Genomic DNA, 17,661 nt, shown 5'->3' with positions numbered 1-17,661 from the left:
CTCCCAATTAAAATAAAAAGACTTATACTGACTTCCCGTATCTGCGCCGTTCCAGTGGTGTTGGCGCTCACATTCCTGTGGCTCCCATGAGGTTGTAATCTCACACAAGCTCTGCACCCAACCACCGCCAACCTCTCTCTCCCCGCCTTCCAATGCAGGAGTAATCAACAGGAAGTTATAGTCTGCCGTAACTCTCACTTTCTGTTGATTTTCATTTAAATGCCCGAAGGAGGGGAAAGAGAAGTTTGAAATGATTGGACGCGTGGCTGGCATGACGCCACGACCTCATGTGAGCCTGAGAAACGCAAATGCCTTAATCGCTGTGTGACGGGGTCCTTCTCCCATATCACACAATCAACAGAGCGAGAGATGGCTGTACAAACCAAAGAGCATTTATACCAAGCAAATCAAATTGTCCATAACATAATCAACCATATAGAGGGTAAAAATACTAAAGAAACATGAATATAGTCCAGAAAACTATAAATAAATGTCCAAGTCTCTCTGAGGAGTCGCACCTTCATCCCAGATAATCAATCTTAGTACTTCTCTCTTAAAGTTCTCAAACAGACTGACTAATCCCGCAGGTAAGCAGAGAGTTTATAGTAGGTGGATCCCAGGCCCCCTCCCCCAGACTTATGGACAGGAACACTACAGGGGGTAATTACCTACAGACAATACAATGTACACACAAGCAGTACAAATAATGGACAGTGAACCAAGCTTAAAATACAAATCTACACATATTCCAGAGAAACCCACTTTCTCATTATGTAAATGAGCTGTTAAGATCCATAGGCTTGATCTTCCTGAGAGTCTTCTTCTTGGGACTTGTACTGCTTATCCCTGTATAAAATTAACCAGTCATACGCAGGCAGGAATATGCTGGATAGGAATAATATGCTCCCACGACAGCTTACACCAGTGTGAGACATGTAGTGACAGTCTGCTCTCACTGATCTTCCTTTTGAGCTGTATTTGATTACAGTGCCAGGCATATACAGACGTGTGTTTTACTAAAATTTCTTTAGCTTTCATCACTACAGTCTGGGCTTAGGGGGCAGTACAGCTGAGTTGACAGCACTATGAGAGGAAAACTCATAGAAGTGTTTTTAATGAGAGAAAGCTCAGCTCTGCTATACTGCCCCTCTACTTACACTGGCTCCTTATATGAAAGCTGAAGAAGTGTTAGTGCATGGAGCAGTGTGTGATTACTTTGTAATCTCTCACAGCTCCCAGAGTCAACCTTAGGGAGCATGTACATTTTTCCCCCTGTATATCTTTGAGTCCTAAGCATGTAGTAACATGCAAGTGAAAGAATAACAAGATACAACAATAGGTAAGAGCAGGTTTATCAGTGTGAGACATGTAATGACATAATCTGCTTTCCTCACTGGTCTTACTGCGGAGTTCTCTGTAATTACCTACAGTTGGCCTTCAACTGCCACTTCTAGGAGTTGCTTGGCTGAACTCGCTATGAAAAGTCCGTAGAGCAGTGTTCTCCCAATCTAGTCGCAGTGAGCCACTAACAGTACATGTTTTCAGGATTTCCTTAGTATTGCATATGTAATAATGTAATTACATGCATGGGTGACGATTCCAACATCTGTGCAGTACTAAGGAAATCCTGAAAAGATGCACTTTTGGTGTCCCTTAAAGGGAACCAATCACCAGGATTTTCGTATGTAGGCTAATGACAGTTCTATACTGGCACTATCAGGCTGCTTATCTACATACCATTAGTGGTCAGATTGGATGTTTAGGTTAGGCTTTCAAATCCAAGAAAGTAATCTTTAAAAAAATCATCAGCTTCTTGAGTGGCAGTTGCAACGGAGCAGATAATCTCTGGGTGGGAATTCATATGGATTCCCTCCCCCCTGCCTGTTGCTCCTCCCTCTCTCTGTTCTCTATGCTAATGTTACTATTCAGTTTACTTTAGGGAAAACTGACTTGCGGTGCGGCTTTCTAAGCTGCAAGCATGTAAATTCTTTGCTGTGGAGTTGAAAGCGTCCTCCATAGGGAGAACAAGATGAGAGACCGCAGCGCCCCAAACTCTGATTGTGGGCACGAGCATCGACGGTCTCCTGCGGAGGAGACTTGTGGCCCTTCAGGTCAGGACCTGCTGCGTCCAGGACACAGTGGGTCCTGATTGTGGACACTTTCGCTTATTCACTTAGTTTCCTAGTGACTTACCTACTGGTGTTCTACTTGACTAAACTAGTCTCGTAGGTTTTTACAGTGCTGGCCAACAGTATTGGCACCCCTGCAATTCTGTCAGATGATACTCAGTTTATTCTTGAAAATGATTGCAATCACAAATTCTTTGGTATTATAATCTTCATTTAATTTGTCTTCAATGAAAAAAAAAAAAAATGTCATACAGCCAAATTGGATATAATTCCACACCAAACATAAAAAAGGGGTGGACAAAAGTATTGGCACGGTTTGAAAAATCATGTGATGCTTCTCTAATTTGTGTAATTAACAGCACCTGTAACTTACCTGTGGCACCTAACAGGTGTTGGCAATAACTAAATCACACTTGCAGCCAGTTGACATAGATTAAAGTTGACTCAACCTCTGTTCTGTGTCCTTGTGTGTACCACATTGAGCATGGAGAAAAGGAAGAAGACCAAAGAACTGTCTGAGGACTTGAGAATCCAAATTGTGAGGAAGCATGAGCAATCTCAAGGCTTCAAGTCAATCTCCAAAGACCTGAAAGTTCCTGTGTCTACGATGCGCAGTGTCATCAAGAAGTTTAAAGCCCATGGCACTGTGGCTAACCTCCCTAGATGTGGAAGGAAAAGAAAAATTGGCGAGAGATTTCAACACAAGATTATGCGGATGGTGGATAAAGAACCTCGACTAACCTCCAAGCAAGTTCAAGCTGCCCTGCAGTCCGAGGGTACAACAGTGTCAACCCGTACTATCCGTCGGCGTCTGAATGAAAAGGGACTGTATGGTAGGATACCCAGGAAGACCCCACTTCCTACCCCAAGACATAAAGCCAGGCTGGAGTTTGCCAACACTTACCTGAGAGAGCCTAAAACGTTTTGGCAGAATATTCTCTGGTCAGATGAGACAAAAGTAGAGCTTTTTGGGAAAAGCCATCAACATAGAGTTTACAGGGAAAAAAAGAGGCATTCAAAGACAAAAACACGGTCCCTACAGTCAAACATGGCGGAGGTTCCCTGATGTTTTGGGTTTGCTTTGCTGCCTCTGGCACTGGACTGCTTGACCGTGTGCATGGCATTATGAAGTCTGAAGACTACCAACAAATTTTGCAGCATAATGTAGGACTCAGTGCGAGAAAGCTAGGTCTTCCTCAGAGGTCTTGAGTCTTCCAGCAGGACAATGACCCAAAACACACTTCAAAAAGCACTAGAAAATGGTTTGATACAAAGCACTGGAGACTACTAAAGTGTCCAGCAATGAGTTCAGACCTGAATCCCATAGAACACCTGTGGAGAGATCTCAAAATGCCAGTTTGGAGAAGGCACCCTTCAAATCTCAGGGACCTGGAGCAGTTTGCCAAAGAAGAATGGTCTAAAATTCCAGCAGAGCATTGTAAGAAACTCATTGATGGTTACCGGAAGAGGTTGTTCAGTTATTTTGGCTTAAGGTTGTGCAACCAAGTATTAGGCTAAGGGTGCCAATACTTTTGTCTGACACATTTTTGGAGTTTTGTTTGAAATGTTGAATGATTTGATTTTTGTTTCATTCTCTCTTGTGTTTTTTCATTGCAAGCAAAATAAATGAAGATAATAATACCAAAGAATTTGTGATTGTAATCATTTTCAAGAAGAAACTGAGTATTACCTGACAGAATTGCAGGGGTGCCAATACTTTTGGCCTGCACTGTATATATACAAACCCTATGGTTTGCAAAGAGGCCATTCTGATCCTCAGTTGTGAATACTATGACAGTGCAGTTTTCTGTGCTTCTTCCCAGGGAACATTACATACAATCTTATTTAAATGAATAGAAATCTAAGTGAAACCCATTAACTGAATAGCAGTTACACAATACACACTGACCAGATGCTTGCAGATATAATTAAATTCTGTTAAGTAATTACAGTGATAAAACAATGAGTATTTCATTAATTTTGTTGACTGTGTAAAATGTGATGAGGCATCACCAGTTGTCCAGGTCAAGTCTGCACTCAATACATAATACCAAACAAAGGCTGGAATATTTTCCATTATCTTGTCTGCACATCATAATTATCACACTTGCCTTTTATGCCTGGATGCTTTTCATCTCTAGTTTCTTCTGAAATCTTGATTGACTGTAACACCTACAAATATTTTATCTGCAAGACATTAGGCCGCGTATCTAATAAAGTCATTTGATTTTTGCCCTTCAGCTGCTTAGATATTCTAGAAAGCCTTAACAAATAATGCAATAAAAAGATAACTTTTCAGAGTTACTTTTATCTCCTTTTTCTTTATTTTGTAAGAAGGCTAGTATTTTTAACACTAAAATCTTAGTCTTTTAAATATTCTCAAGTGCAAACAAAGCTTTACTTAGGTAGACATTACCCAGCATCCCCACATCCATCGTCTGTATCTAACAATGTCTTAAAACACATTTTATTACAGCTTTTTCCCTATCTGAGTCTAATTAAAGAGGACCCATCACCAGGTCAAAAGTGACATTTTTTTTGCTCTTGTTTTGGTTCTGTAAGCAGGGTTTTTTTTTTTTTAAGTTTTTATCTTTTATAGAAAAAGCCACCACATGGCTTGAGATATGGTCCCTTTCATTCACTGATATATTTTAGGAACTTTTTCTGTTGGAGAGAAAACTCAATCCTACTTATGGCCAGAGAATCTTTGCTGGTGCACATGACCCAATATAAAATAATCGCTAAGCATTAATTGGGCTAAAAATGTAAGCACACAGACTTGAAATGAAAAGGAAAACTATAAAATCTACAGTATATATGCTGTATAATGGTAAAACATTTCAGAATTTGATTAGCATTTAAAGAGGTTTTTCACTCCAGGTCAAATTTTCAAGATTTAATGCAGCTTGCCAAATTTGGTTGCGCTGGTCAAGTGGCAATTGCAGGAGTTATCAGGTGACTGTATGTGATTTACATTCTTGTCGTCACCTGTCGGCTAGTGCCTCATCCACTCCTCTCAGTTCTATTTACTTGTGGTTACATGACTGCTTGAACCAGCTAACAAAGCAACATCCTAACAGTGTGCATATTCAACACTTCGTATTCACCGCTTTATGAAAATTTGCCCTGGGGATGAAAACCTCTTTTAACTAATATGTAATATCACTTCTCATAATTGCCTACTAAAGCACATTTATACTGCTAAATGTATAGAACCTATGTGCCAATACGTATAGGCTAGAACCATGTACAAAGGGATTATCTATTAATATAAGGCTAAGGAGACACTGGCATTTAGCATATCATACGAGAGCATCGGATGCATTATGATAATGACCCCCGACTCACGCTCTGCTGAGAGTGTGAGCCAAGTATCATTTATACTGTAATGTGATGCTGCCATTGGAGCACAGCTGTGGAGGAGAGGGAGGGGACTAATCTCCTTATCTCCTCTATTATCAGCTGATGAGATTATTGCACTGCACTTCCCTGTAATGTGAGTGCAGTGTGATGTTTCTCTTGCATTCAAAGACTTGTATGGGTCCGAGTGAAAATGAATCTGAATTCCACCCGCAGCATGCTGCCAGTTTTCTCAGTCCGATTAGGCCTGAGAGAAAAAATTGCACATTGGAGTGGATCCATAGAGTAACATGGGCCTGAGTTGAATGCGATTTATTATTTTATTTTTTTTTATCGTGTTCTACTTGCTTGGTTTTACTCGCCAGTGTTGATGGCAGTGCTGTCAAAACTCCACCTACCTACAGTGGTCAATATCTGGACATTTCTGTTTCATAATAGTCTGGCCTTTGGCCACAGGTAGGCAGAGTTTCAGCCGTTCAGCTAGCCTTACTCCGTGGTCTTCTCGCCCTATTTCATAAATTACACTTCTTCACAGGCATATCCTAGAAGATGAATCAATAACAAGAATTAAAGTAAACTTTGTATTTGGTAAATGTATGTTGTCAAAATGAATGCTCATCTACGTGTTTTGGTCTTGCATGTTGCCTCAAACGGTTTCCAGTACAGTTTAAGGCCCTGTGCGCACTAGGCCGTTTTACCCGCGGTTTTGCTGCAGAAATTTCTTGAGAAATCTTTGTAATCTTCCTGCAGACATTTCCCAGCAAAACCTATGGGAGAAAAAATAGCTGTGCGCACACTGCGTTTTTTTTCTCAAGAAAATTCTTTCTGAAGAATTTCTTGAGAAAATTTCTTGAGAAAATGTGCATGTCACTTCTTTTCCGCAGGTACCTGCGGTATACCCCCGGTATTTCACTCCATTCACTGTAATGTAATCGCGAAATACCGGGGGTATACCGCAGGTAGCAAATGATGTGCGGTATACCCCCGTTATAGCCGCTATTTACCTGCGGTAATGCTCATCGCTGCCTGCGGTTTTGCAGGGAGTGATGTTATTATGCCAGTAAGAGGAAGCGGAGCAGAGTAAACACACACGTCACACTCCCTGGACGCCGCACAGAAGCACTTCCGTGTGACCTCCGGCGGGTGCCCGTGCAATCTGTGTCCCGCTCCAGCCCCGCCGCTGCCAGCCCTGCAGTGTGTCAGTGTCTGCCCGCAGTATCAGCAGCGCAGGCAGACACTGACACACAGCAGTGCGTGGAGGCACGGGGATGACGGGCGCTGCTGTCAGGAGGTGAGATGAGATCATTACCTGCTGTGATGATCTCCTGCCTCCTGACGTCACCACGGTCACTGCTGTCTATGCCCATCTCGCGAGCAGCCTTAGACTGTCACTAGCGGTGACGTCACAGGCTCTCGCGATACTGCTGACAATGCGGCGGGCATAGACGTCAGTGACAGTGCTGACGTCAGCAGTACAGGAAATGATCATAGCAGGTAATGATCTCATCTATCCTCCTGACAGCAGGGCTCGTCATCCTCTGCAGTGACCTGGGCTACTAATGTTAGCTCGGGTCACTACATTGCTCTCCCAGCCAATGGGGAACATTCTGTTCTTCATTGACTGGGACAGTGACTATGGTATGGATCGCCGTGGGACCCCCCCCTTTATTGGATTACGCCGGACGTGGAATTGATTGTTCTTTTCAATAAATTGGTGAAAGAAGGAATGTTTTGGGGAGTGTTTTTTCAAATAAAACTTTTTTTTTTGTTGTCTATTTTTTATTTCTTACTGACTGGGTTGGTGATGTCGGGTATCTGATAGACGCATGACATCACGAACCCTAGGGCTTGATGCCAGGTGACATTACACATCTGGCATCAACTCCATATATTACCTCGTTTGCCAATGCACCAGGGCAACGGGATGAGTTGGGGCGAAGCGCCAGGATTGGCACGTCTAATGGATGCACCACTTCTGGGGTGGCTGTGGCCTGCTATTTTTAGGCTTGGGAGTGTCCAATAACAGTGGACCTCCCTAGTCTGAGAATACCGGACCACAGCTGTCTGCTTTACCTTGGCTGGTGAGCCAATTTGGGGGGGACCCCACGTTTTTTGTTTTAAATTATTTATTTAATGTAAAATAACAGCGTGGGGTGCCCTCTATTTTGGATTATCAGCCAAGGTAAAGCTGCCAGCTGTGGTATGCAGGCTGTAGCCGTCTGCTTTACCCTAGCGGGCTACAAAAGATGGGGGGACCTCACGTCAGTTTCTTTTTAATTATTTATTTATTTTATGGCTAAATACAAGGCTAAGCACCCTTTAGTGCCACATGAAAGTCACTAAAGGGTGCCAGCTTAGAAAATGCAGGGGGGGTGGGACATTATATAGGTCTTTCTCATCTATCTATCTATCTCTCTATTCATCTATCCATCTTTCCCTCTATCCATTATCTGTCTATCGATTATCTATTATCTATTTTATTTATTGCAGTTACAGCATAAAAAAAACGCAGGGACCAGCCTGCGGGAAAAACGCATGCGTTTTTTCTGCGGTTTTGGTGCGTTTTTTTTTACCACAGGTGCGGTAATCTTCAACTCCCAGAAGTTTCTCAAGAAATTTTCTGTAAAAAAACACTTTTCTAGTGCGCACATAGCCTAATAGTGGTTATTGAACTTGGGAAATAGTTCCTTAAAGAAGCGTATTGCTTGATGTAGCTTTTCCATGGTTTTCCAACTTTTTAATATTTTTTAGTATATTCACATTACTTTGAAATGTGCATTTCCATTGGTATGTACGAATCATGTAGCCATCTTAGAAAATTGACCTCCTTACTTATTACTTGTGTTTTGAAAAGTAAAATGTAAAAACCCAGAGGAAGTCAAGTATGTGTTAAGGGAGGTAATGAGTAAAGAAAGTCGCACATCTTGCGAATAAGCTTCTTGTCTCGCCACCACACAAATCCTCATGAATTAGAACCCCCCCTGTAGCTAATTATTGTTATTGTTGTTTTTATTATTATTAGCTAGTTTGTAATCGTGCCAGTTTAACGGATTTTCTATCCTGTGTATTGCTGAAAGCTGTAAGCTATAAATTAGCGCAGCAAATAATTACTTGTCAGTTTAGCCTAGATATTGCGCTGTTGTTTCTTGCTGATGAAAGTTTTCCTTAGTGCTTTCTGTATGTGATTGCATTGCTGCATTTTTGCTGCTGAAGATTGAGAAAAACTTTAAAGACCTACAGTCAGGGTAACCAAATATGATACATAGTTATAAATGGCAATTAGTAGTTTACAATATGACAATTCTAAAATAAAGAGGTAATAAAGAGGCATCTTCCACTTCATGCAGCTATTCAGATTTCTTTGTCGCTCCTAATTGGGAGACCCAGACAATTGGGTGTATAGCTACTGCCTCCGGAGGCCACACAAAGTACTACACTTAAAAGTGTAAGGCCCCTCCCCTTCTGGCTATACACCCCCCCGTGGGATCACGGGCTCCTCAGTTTTATGCTTTGTGCGAAGGAGGCCAGACATCCACGCATAGCTCCACTGTTTAGTCAGCAGCAGCTGCTGACTATGTCGGATGGAAGAAAAGAGGGCCCATACGAGGGCCCCCAGCATGCTCCCTTCTCACCCCACTTTATGTCGGTGGTGTTTGTTAAGGTTGAGGTACCCATTGCGGGTACGGAGGCTGGAGCCCACATGCTGATTCCTTCCCCATCCCCATTAGGGCTCTGGGTGAAGTGGGACTTTACCGGTCTCCGGGCACTGAGGCCGTGCTCCATCCACAGCCCCTGGAGGATCTGCTGGATTCGGAGCGGAGTTTCCTCAGGGACAGGACCCTGCTCCATCAAGGTACTCCGTGTCCCCGTGCTTATCGCACGCACACTGCAGCATTGCTGGGTGTGTTAGTGCGCCGGGGTAAACAGCGCTGCTGCGCTTGTGCCGTTACTCACTACAGCTCTGCTGAGTGAGGTGACTTAGTACGATCGGCCGATCCGGCCGCGGGGGTCAGTTTTTACTGCGTCGCGGCTGGGATTTGTGGTGCGCCGGGGACTTCCGCGCTGGCCGTGCATATATGACGGCCGCGCTAGATTACTACAGTCCCCGGCTTTTGCGGCCTAGTTCGTATCGTTCCCGCCCCCAGACCTGCCAGTCAGGAGGAGGGCGGGACGCTGTACAGACCAGCAGCGCTAAGAGCTGGAGTCTGTTTTACATACTCCAGCCCTCACACTAGGCACAGTGGGACGCAGTTTCCCGCACTTTTGTTTGTGACGCCCACGGTCCGCCCCTCTTCACAGGACGCCGGCAGCCATTCCTGCCTGCACGCTGAGCTGCAGAGGGGAGACGGGGAGACTCAGACAAGGGATTCTACGACCTCACACCCGCTTTCAGCGGGCGGTAAGCAGCCCTCAAGGGCTCTCCCCCACTTGTGCCATAGTGTACTTTGTATTTTGTGCTGGCAATACTTTGCACTGTACAGTCGCTGGTGATTTTCTGCTATATACCCTCCTTAGATTTCTCAAGGAGACAACAGCATGTCGTCCGCAAAAAGCAAAAGTGCCAAGGCACGGACTTTATATGCTGCTTGTACCGCATGTGGGGCTACTCTACCGGCAGGTTCCACTGACCCCCATTGTGTGCAGTGCTCGGCCCCTGTGGTAATTGCTCAGCCGGGGCCGCTGCTAGAGGTGACCCAGGGAGATCCACCTGTGAATGCTGTCCAGGTGACCGGGACGGAGTTTGCAGTTTTTGCTGACAGATTGTCTATGACTATGTCTAAAATTCTTGAAACATTGCAGTCTAGACCAGTAACTCAGACCATGGGCACTGTTGATTCATTGCCCCCTGGTCCCCCTCAGCTGGACCACTTCCTAGCTCCGGGGGTGTCACATGCACCCCAGGGTGACGGCTCTGACTCGGACGACAGTCCCAGACAACCTAAGCGGGCTCGCTATGAGCGACCCTCAACTTCATCACACTGGTCAGGGTCCCAGCGGGACGACTCTCTGTGTGATGAGGCGGATGTAACTGATCAGGAGTCTGATGCTGGGGCCGCTCTCAATCTAGATACCCCGGATGGTGACGCCATAGTGAATGATCTTATAGCGTCCATCAATAGGATGTTAGATATTTCTCCACCAGCTCCTCCTGCGGAGGAGGCAGCTTCACAGCAGGAGAAATTCCATTTCAGGTATCCCAAGCGTAAATTAAGCACTTTTCTGGACCACTCTGACTTTAGAGACGCAATCCAGAAACACCACGCTTATCCAGATAAGCGTTTTTCCAAACGGCTTAAAGATACACACTATCCTTTTCCCCCTGACGTGGTCAAGGGCTGGACACAGTGTCCCAAGGTGGACCCTCCAATCTCCAGGCTTGCAGCCAGATCTCTAGTTGCAGTGGAAGATGGGGCGGCACTTAAAGATGCCACTGACAGACAGATGGAGCTCTGGTTAAATCCATCTATGAAGCGATTGGAGCGTCGTTGGCGCCAGCATTCGCTGCCGTATGGGCACTCCAAGCTATTTCAGCTGGGCTTACACAGGTCGACACGGTCACACGTACATCTGCTCCGCAGGTGGCACCCTTGACCTCTCAAATGTCTGCATTCGCGTCTTACGCGATTAATGCTGTCCTAGACTCTACGAGCCGTACGGCGGTGGCGTCAGCCAACTCTGTGGTTTTACGCAGAGCCCTGTGGTTGAGAGAATGGAAGGCAGATTCTTCTTCCAAGAAGTGCTTAACCAGTTTGCCTTTTTCTCGTGACCGATTGTTTGGTGAGCGTTTGGATGAAATCATTAAACACTCCAAGGGTAAGGATTCATCCTTACCTCAGCCCAGACAAAACAAACCCCAACAGAGGAGGGGACAGTCTGGTTTTCGGTCCTTTCGAGGCTCAGGCAGGTCCCAATTCTACTCGTCCAAAAGGACTCAAAAGGATCAGAGGGGCTCAAATTCTTGGCGGACTCATTCACGCCCAAAAAAGCCAGCCGGAAGAACCGTTACCAAGACGGCTTCCTCATGACTCTCAGCCTCCTCTCTCCGCATCCTTAGTCGGTGGCAGGCTCTCCCGCTTTGGCGACATTTGGCTGTCACAGGTCAAAGACCGTTGGGTGAGAGACATTCTGTCTCACGGGTACAGGATAGAGTTCAGCTCTCGTCCTCCAACTCGCTTCTTCAGAACTTCTCCACCGCCCGACCGAGCCGATGCTCTGCTACAAGCGGTGTCCGCTCTAAAGGCGGAAGGAGTGGTGACTTCTGTTCCTCTTCAGGAACAAGGTCACGGTTTTTACTCCAATTTGTTTGTGGTGCCAAAGAAAGACGGGTCGTTCCGTCCCGTCCTGGATCTAAAGCTGCTCAACAAACACGTAAAAACCAGGAGGTTCCGGATGGAATCTCTCCGCTCCGTTATCGCCTCAATGTCTCAAGGAGATTTCCTAGCATCAATAGACATCAAGGATGCTTATCTCCACGTGCCAATTGCGCCAGAGCATCAGCGTTTTCTACGCTTCGTTATAGGAAGCGAACACCTGCAGTTCGTAGCTCTACCTTTCGGGCTGGCGACAGCCCCTCGGGTCTTCACCAAGGTCATGGCAGCAGTAGTAGCAGTCCTGCACTCGCAAGGTCACTCCGTGATCCCGTATTTGGACGATCTACTTATCAAGGCACCCTCTCTAGAGGCATGCCAACACAGCCTGAACGTGGCACTGAAGACTCTCCAGAGTTTCGGGTGGATTATCAACTTTTCAAAGTCAAATCTAACCCCGACCCAATCACTAACATATCTTGGCATGGAGTTTCATACTCTCTCAGCGATAGTGAAACTTCCACTGGACAAACAGTGCTCGCTACAGATAGGGGTGCAATCTCTCCTTCAGGGCCAGTCGCACCCCTTGAGGCGCCTCATGCACTTCCTAGGGAAGATGGTAGCAGCAATGGAAGCAGTTCCTTTTGCGCAGTTTCATCTGCGTCCACTACAATGGGACATTCTCCGCCAATGGGACGGGAAGTCGACGTCCCTCGACAGGGAGGTTTCCCTCTCTCAGGCAGCCAAGGAATCTCTCCGGTGGTGGCTTCTTCCCACCTCATTGTCAAAAGGAAAGTCGTTCCTACCCCCATCCTGGGCAGTGGTCACGACAGATGCGAGTCTATCAGGGTGGGGAGCAGTGTTTCTCCACCACAGGGCTCAAGGTACGTGGACTCGGAAAGAGTCCACCCTTCAGATCAATGTTCTGGAGATCAGAGCAGTCTATCTTGCCCTACAAGCCTTCCAACAGTGGCTGGAAGGCAAGCAGATCCGAATTCAGTCGGACAACTCCACAGCGGTGGCATACATCAACCACCAAGGGGGAACACGCAGTCGGCAAGCCTTCCAGGAAGTCCGGCGGATTCTGACGTGGGTGGAAGACACGGCATCCACCATATCCGCAGTTCACATCCCAGGCGTAGAAAACTGGGAAGCAGACTTTCTCAGTCGCCAGGGCATGGACGCAGGGGAATGGTCTCTTCACCCGGACGTGTTTCAGGAGATCTGTCGCCGCTGGGGGATGCCGGACGTCGACCTGATGGCGTCACGGCACAACAACAAGGTCCCGGTTTTCATGGCACGGTCTCACGATCACCGAGCTCTGGCGGCAGACGCCTTAGTTCAAGATTGGTCGCAGTTCCGGCTACCGTATGTGTTCCCACCTCTGGCATTGTTGCCCAGAGTGCTCCGCAAAATCAGGTCCGACTGCCGCCGCGCCATTCTCGTCGCTCCAGACTGGCCAAGGAGGTCGTGGTACCCGGATCTGTGGCACCTCACGGTAGGCCATCCGTGGGCACTACCAGACCGTCCAGACTTGCTGTCTCAAGGGCCGTTTTTCCATCTGAATTCTGCGGCCCTGAACCTGACTGTGTGGCCATTGAGTCCTGGATCCTAGCGGCCTCAGGTTTATCTCATGACGTGGTTGCCACCATGAGACAGGCTAGGAAGCCATCCTCCGCCAAGATCTACCACAGGACGTGGAGGATATTCCTATCTTGGTGCTCTGCTCAGGGAGTTTCTCCCTGGCCTTTTGCATTGCCTACTTTTCTTTCCTTCCTGCAGTCTGGGTTGGAAAAAGGTTTGTCGCTTGGCTCCCTTAAGGGTCAAGTCTCCGCGCTATCCGTATTTTTTCAGAAACGCCTGGCGCGTCTTCCTCAGGTACGCACGTTCCTGCAAGGGGTTTGTCATATCGTCCCCCCTTACAAGCGGCCGTTGGAGCCCTGGGACCTGAACAAGGTTCTAATTGCTCTCCAGAAGCCGCCTTTCGAGCCTATGAAGGAGGTTTCCCTTTCTCGTCTTTCACAGAAAGTGGCCTTTCTAGTGGCGGTCACGTCTTTTCGGAGAGTGTCCGAGCTGGCGGCGTTATCATGCAGATCTCCATTCCTGGTGTTTCACCAGGACAAGGTAGTTCTGCGTCCAATTCCAGAATTTCTTCCCAAGGTGGTATCTTCCTTTCATCTCAATCAAGATATCACTTTACCGTCTTTGTGTCCGCATCCAGTTCACCAATTTGAAAAAGGTTTGCATTTATTGGATCTGGTGAGAGCACTCAGGATCTACATTTCCCGCACGGCGCCTCTGCGCCGCTCGGATGCACTCTTTGTCCTTGTCGCTGGTCAGCGTAAAGGGTCACAAGCTTCCAAATCCACCCTTGCGCGTTGGATCAAGGAACCAATTCTTCACACCTACCGTTCTGCTGGGCTTCCGATTCCATCAGGACTGAAGGCCCATTCTACCAGAGCCGTGGGTGCGTCCTGGGCATTACGGCACCAGGCTACGGCTCAGCAGGTGTGCCAGGCGGCTACCTGGTCGAGTCTGCACACTTTTACCAAGCATTATCAGGTGCATACCTACGCTTCGGCGGATACCGGCCTAGGTAGACAAGTCCTTCAGGCGGCGGTGGCTCACCTGTAGGAAAGGGCTGTTTGACGGCCCTATCACGAGGTATTCTTTTACCCACCCAGGGACTGCTTTTGGACGTCCCAATTGTCTGGGTCTCCCAATTAGGAGCGACAAAGAAGAAGGGAATTTTGTTTACTTACCGTAAATTCCTTTTCTTCTAGCTCCAATTGGGAGACCCAGCACCCGCCCTGTTTTCTTAGGAAGTTTGTTTTTTTTTTTTTTTTTCGGGTGCACATGTTGTTCATGTTGAACAGTTCAGTTCTCCGAGGTTGTTTCTCGGGTTGAATTTGTATTTAAAACAGTTATTGGCTTTCCTCCTTCTTGCTTTTGCACTAAAACTGAGGAGCCCGTGATCCCACGGGGGGGTGTATAGCCAGAAGGGGAGGGGCCTTACACTTTTAAGTGTAGTACTTTGTGTGGCCTCCGGAGGCAGTAGCTATACACCCAATTGTCTGGGTCTCCCAATTGGAGCTAGAAGAAAAGGAATTTACGGTAAGTAAACAAAATTCCCTTCTTTTTTTTATTTACTTCAACTGTAATTTATTTTAAAAGGCTAAAGAATATTCAGTGTAATATTTTTAGCATACTAAATGGGTAATTTTAGATCAGTTTACAAGAATTAAATATGACTTTTAAACCCTTCAAGACAGATGACATATATTTACGCTATATGTTGTGTCCCTTCCTGTGATGTGTGCTCACGCGCCAAGCATACATCTTTCTCCACACATGACTTGATTTAATCAGCCATCATGTGCCTCTAAGGCTACGTTCCCATGATCAGTATCCCTTGAATATTTGACTTTGTAGAATTTTAATTGCGTTTTTGAAGTGGCAGTAATTCTCTGTTTAGTGTGCCGTGCTTTAAATAAAGTTTTGTTTTTGAAAATTCCTGGTATTAGGTGTGGATTACATATACATCTTATGTGTTTCCACCGCATAAATGCACCAAAAACACATGTGTCTTTAAAAAACAAAGGAAAAAGGGGCTAACAGATCGAGAAATTGAAGGAACTGTCACATTCGGTGCAGGAAGCCTGATGATTTGAGGTTGTTTCACAGCTAAGGCGTGGATACTTGACTAGGATTGATGGTGGTCTCAATGCTGAGCTATATGTGAGAATCCTACAAGATGAGTTACTTCGTACCCTTGAGGTACTATGAGTTTGAAAAAGACAACTTAGTTATCCAGCAAGACAACCATCCAAAGCATACGTCGAAGTTGGCGAAGAAATGGTTCAATGACAATAAATAAGTTGTTGGAATGGCCCCCATACCTTAATCCAATCAAACACTTGTGGGTAGAGTTGAAGAGAAAGCTGTATACATGCCCAAGTGATTCGACTAGTATGCACCAATATTGGGAATGTGTAGAAGAGGCCTGGGATCAGATTTTGGTCGAGACATGATTGAATCTGAATCTGATCAGGAGCATGCAAAGCAGGATTCAGGCAGTGTTTGAAAGACAAATATAGATTTACAAATACTAAGAAAATACAAATGAAGTTTTAGGTTTTTAGAAGCAAAACGGTAACAATGCCGTGACATGATAAGAATCTGCATAACTAATCATATGTTAAATATTTGTAAGTCAAAGTTATGTATGAGATTGCCAAGATGATTGTCTATAAAATGAATGATGAATGTAGTGTCATGCTCAAAGCTATAGTGGATGGTGAGATATGGAGACTGAAAACCAAAGGTTCAAAACATTGTTACCCTTTTGGTTGTCACTGGATGTGTGTGTGTGTGTGTGTGTGTGTGTGTGTGTGTGTATAATATTATATTACAGTGGGAAAATAAGTATTTGATACACTGCTGATTTTGCAAGTTTTCCAACCAACAAAGAATGGAGAGGTCTGTAATTGTTATTGTAGGTACACTTCAACTGTGATAGACAGAATAAAAAAAATTCCAGACCATCACATTGTATGATTTCTAAGTGGTTAATTTGCACTTTATTGCATAAAATAAATATTTGATACAATAGAAAAGCGGAACTTAATATTTGGTACAGATACCTTTAGTTTACAATTACAGAGGTCAGATATTTCCTGTAGTTCTTGACCAAGTTTACACACCCTGCAGCATCGATTTTTGGCCTACTCCTCCATACAGAGCTTCTCCAGAGGTTTCAGGTTTTCGGGGCTGTCACTGGGCAACATTTGAGTTTCAGCTCCATCCAAAAGATTTTCTATTAAGTTTAGGTTTTGAGACTGGCTAAGCCACTCCAGGACCTTGAAATGCTTCTTACGGAGCCACTCCTTAGTTGACCTGGCTGTGTGTTTTGGATCATTGTCATGCTGGAAGACCCAGCCACGACCCATCTTCAGTGCGCTTTCTGAGAGGAAGTTGTTGGCTAGAATCTTGCGATACATGACCCCATCCATCCTCCCTTCAATACCGTGCTGTCGTCCTGTCCACCTCTAAACAAAAGCCATGAACAGATGGAAGACGTTTCTGCACTGTTACTAAGCAGGAGTTGGGTCCCAAGATCTCAGTGAGGCTATTGCTCCAATAAATTAGAGAGCATGGCCAAGTGTGATGATTCCACCATCATGCTTCAATGCTGGGATGGTGTTCTTGATGTTGTACTCCACCTTCTTCTTCCTTCAAAAACTGTGAGTTTATACATAAGTCCTATTTTGGTCTTGTCTGACACATGACCTTCTCCTATGCCTCCTCTGGATCATCCAGATGGCCATTGGCAAGCTTCAAATGGGCCTGGATATATACTAGCGTGAGCAGGGGAATGCAGCATTTTAATCCATGATGGTGTAGTGTGTTACTACCGGGAATGTTTGAGTCTGTGGTCCCAGCTCTCCAAGTCATTGACCAGGTCCTCCTATGTGAATCTGGGCTTATTCCTGACCTTTCTCAGCTTGACTCTTCTGGGAAAGTTCACCTCTGTTCCATGTTTTCACCATTTGTGGATAATGGCTCTCATTGTTGCTTGCTGGAGTCCCAAAGCTTTACAAAAGACTTTATAACCTGTTATAACCAGACTGACAGATCTCCGTTACATTTTTTCTGATTATGTTCCTGAATTTCTTTGGATCGCAGCATGATGTTTAGCTTTTGGCAACTTTTAGTCTACTAAACTTTGTCAATCTTGTCCTATTTAAGTGATTTCTTGATTGAGTCCCGGTGTGGTAGTAATCAGGCCAGGGTGTGGCTAGGGAAAATGAACTCAGCTTTCCAAAGATATGATAAACCACAGTTTAACCCCTTAATGAATGATC

General features: G+C 45.5%; 1 protein-coding gene across 1 annotated transcript in view; it reads left to right on the top strand.

The window, feature by feature from the left end:
• Window positions 1–17,661, top strand: part of KDM4C (lysine demethylase 4C) — a 480,711-nt gene that overhangs the window by 104,890 nt on the left and 358,160 nt on the right. The gene's annotated exons all lie outside the window — the stretch shown is intronic.

This window comes from Anomaloglossus baeobatrachus, chromosome 1 (assembly GCF_048569485.1).
Source record: "Anomaloglossus baeobatrachus isolate aAnoBae1 chromosome 1, aAnoBae1.hap1, whole genome shotgun sequence".
Taxonomy (NCBI): Eukaryota; Metazoa; Chordata; class Amphibia; order Anura; family Aromobatidae; genus Anomaloglossus; species Anomaloglossus baeobatrachus.
The sequence above is the reverse complement of the archived record's forward strand: the minus strand, read 5'-3'. Positions and strand labels throughout refer to the sequence as shown.